Genomic DNA, 3,345 nt, shown 5'->3' on the forward strand with positions numbered 1-3,345 from the left:
CGGTAACCCCAGGAAACCTGTTTACCTGCAAACCTTTGCATTCCCTAAAGCAGGGATGTCCAAACTCGGTCCTGGCAGGCCAGTGTCCTGCATAGCTTAGCTCCAACTTTCTTCAACACGCATGGCTGTTTCTCAAATTCTCAATGCAGAGAACTCGCGTTCTTGTGGAGACTGGTCTTGCCAAGTTACCTCAGAAAAACAAACTCTGGAGACCACGAGAACGCGTCCTGGGAAATGAGACGCTGCGTTCTTCCTGACGGTCATGTGACCTTCATCCGATTTTATTGGAAAATTGTCTAAACATTACAGCATTCATAAAACGAGTTAATGTTTTTCCTTTTTCACAATGTATACTAATGCATAAATATACACTCTGAACACAATACAAATAAAACTAAGTTTAATACAAATTTCAGCAAATAAACACTCTTAATGTGTTTATGCCTTTATAAAGATGTTCATCATATTGTTTACTTTCAGAATCATTAAGGTAAATAAGGGATATCTCTGAACTTTGATAATAAATCGATATAAAATACAGCACTTCTCACTTCCTCTATTCAGAAGCAATGATGTCTGGGACTTCTCGAGCGAGCTCGATGCTCAAATCTGCATCCTCGATATCTAGAACACATCCGGGAACTTTCACGCGTCCTCGTTCTTGAGTTTTGGAACTGAAATTTAGCAGTTGATGACGTTACATGAGCACACGAGGACGCAAGAACGCATATTATCAATCAGCCACCTGCCTGAAAGTTTCTAGCATACCTATAAGAGCTTGATCGGCTGGTTCATGTGTGTCTAATTGGGATTGGGAATCCCAATTACCTCCAGTACAGAGTTTGCACACCTCTGCCCAGTAGAAACAAAGCTAAACTTTGAGGGGGAATTCAATATGAAAACAAATGCTAAAATATAACAACATTCAAAAGAAAATTAAAGACAATATAAAGGTTTTCAAAACAATTGTAATGTACATAAGGTTGGATATAAAATTATTTTAACCTTTTTGAATTGACTTTGTAATAGAAAGTACAGAAATATACATTCTCCCCACCCAAACACCACTGTCAGATGTGATTTTGTTGTAGTATACCTTTCAAAGTAAGGACTCCATGTTTGATTTGCATACTTTTTGAGGTTGTTCCAACAAGCCCTTGCTTGTCTTCCAAGTAATCATTTGTAAGTGCTGACAGATCTTTTTATGTCTTGTACACACATTTTAAAGTGAATGGGTATTTATGCTGTATGTATTTTTTTAAATAAAACCAAAGCTTTATACCATTTGTTCCACACGGTGCAGAGGAAAGTGGCAATTTTCATACTGGAAAGTCATCTTCTCTCATAACTCTGCTTTAATTTACAGCGAGAAATATGTTCACCATAATCAAACAGGTGTCTTTTGTAACAATTAAAATGAACAGGAAAAAAAAGCCATTTTAAAATGCACTTTTACTCACCGATTGTCCTCTGCTGGTGTAAATAGACTGCCGTCCAGTCCTGCTTGTAGAACAACTTCAGCCTTGATCAAACACACCTGAATCAGCTAATCAAGATCTTCAGGATTACTAAAAACTTTACACAAACTATTGTCAAAAATAATTGGTTAACGCATATGCCCTGCAACAAGCAAAATGGGGCAGCACAATTTATTGTTTGATCATTGCAAAATATGCAATGCTGAGTGACTATTGTTAAGGCCTGTGACTGTGAGCATTTCAAGAGAAATCAAAGCATTTAACAGCGCGTAAAGAAGATTAAAACAGGGTTTCTGCAGGTTTCAAGTAAAATTGATGACTTCTTTAAGAGTCTTTTAAGACCTTTATGAAAGAAATTTTAAACATACAGGGCAAAACACTTACGATTATTTCATTATTAATTTTTGCTTGCCACAAAAAAAAAAAAAAAACACTAATGTAATTATTTCTTAGTGACATACTTTAAATGTGTCAAAACAAGAAAACTCTAGTTATGCAGTATTTCCAACATAATATTTAGTTTTTTTTCTTTAAAATTACACATTTAACATTGTTAAAAGTGTATTTATTGTGGAGGCAATTACATTAATAAACACACACATGTTGGCTTTTAGTCCAAATTGATTTGAGTATAACTTTTATTCAACCTAATGCATTTCTGTTATTATCACGAGGAACTGTGTAATTGTTTTTAGTTTTCTTTCCCTGATTTTATTAAGATGGATTGCTGGTAATTGGATGGATGTTGGCCCGATTGGGTAGCTTTACTTGAACTGGGGAAAATAAAGACCAGTTTAAAATTGTTAAAGACATACAACACAATATTTAAGTGAATTTAAGGCCTAAAATTGTGTTTATGAAATTTAAGACTTTTTCAAGAAATATAAAATAATATATTAATAGTATTCAATTATTATTAAAGATGAAGACAATGCAGTGCTATTTTACATTTAATTTTATTTATGCACCTGAATACAGTTAAACTCTGTGCAGAAAACCATAAAGCACGGTTTATTTTACTTTATAATTTGCTTCATTGTTTTTATGACTGTAGTTTGTTTATTAAAAGTATATCATAAATTGCATAAAAATACAGTGTTCAGCATATACAAGGTCCCCCTTCATAAAACTTTTAAATGCATATTTTTAATACAAGCTGTACAATATTATATTTGGACATATGCATTAGATTAGTCAGTCATGAAGCCAAATCTGGAGCTTATCTAACAAAATAACTCACAATAGCGGTCCAAAAACTAGCACACCCTCATTTATGTTGTAGATAAATATTAAATACAAAAAAATAATAATAATAAAAATAAGAGGAAAAAAAGCAGCAAAAAAATTGGAAAAAAAGTTTAAATTTTAAGTTGTAATGTTTATGCAATATTTTGCTTGAATTTAATTGTATTATCTTTCCATTTCTAAATAAGTTTGGTAACTAAAATATTATTTTAATCAATAAATCTGTTTTGTTTAAATGTGCTAAAATACACTACTTATATTCACTGAGAAATGGATACAAATATTCGCTTTCAAAATGAGGTGTACTACAATTATGCTGAGCACTGTATATTCATATTACATTCCACTGCAAAATCATCCCAATCTAAACGATTGACTTTCCAAATAGAGCTTATGTGGTGAAAATGTAGTTATATCACAATATATCACAGAGAAAGAAAAATTGCAATGTTAAATGTATCCAATATCGTGCAGCCCCAATGCAAAACCATATAAACTGAGAACTGAATCATTAAATGGCTACCAACACCACAGCTGAAGCTCTTCATAATAATCACCAAAAAGCTCCAGCTGTCGAGAGCAGCGCTCTTACATCAATGAAACATTAAGAAAAACACGACTG

At 32.9% G+C, this 3,345-nt stretch overlaps 1 protein-coding gene across 1 annotated transcript in view; it reads left to right on the plus strand.

Moving 5' to 3' along the window:
* Positions 1-540, plus strand: part of eva1bb (eva-1 homolog Bb (C. elegans)) — a 14,760-nt gene extending 14,220 nt beyond the window's left edge. The window contains exon 3 of the mRNA NM_001114461.1: positions 1-540. This exon is cut by the window's left edge and continues 1,662 nt beyond it. The gene's annotated coding sequence lies outside the window, so the exon portion shown is untranslated.
* The last annotated feature ends 2,805 nt before the right edge of the window (positions 541-3,345 follow it).

This window comes from Danio rerio, chromosome 19 (genome assembly GCF_052040795.2).
Source record: "Danio rerio strain M-AB ecotype USA chromosome 19, GRCz13ab, whole genome shotgun sequence".
In the NCBI taxonomy this organism is placed as follows: Eukaryota; Metazoa; Chordata; class Actinopteri; order Cypriniformes; family Danionidae; genus Danio; species Danio rerio.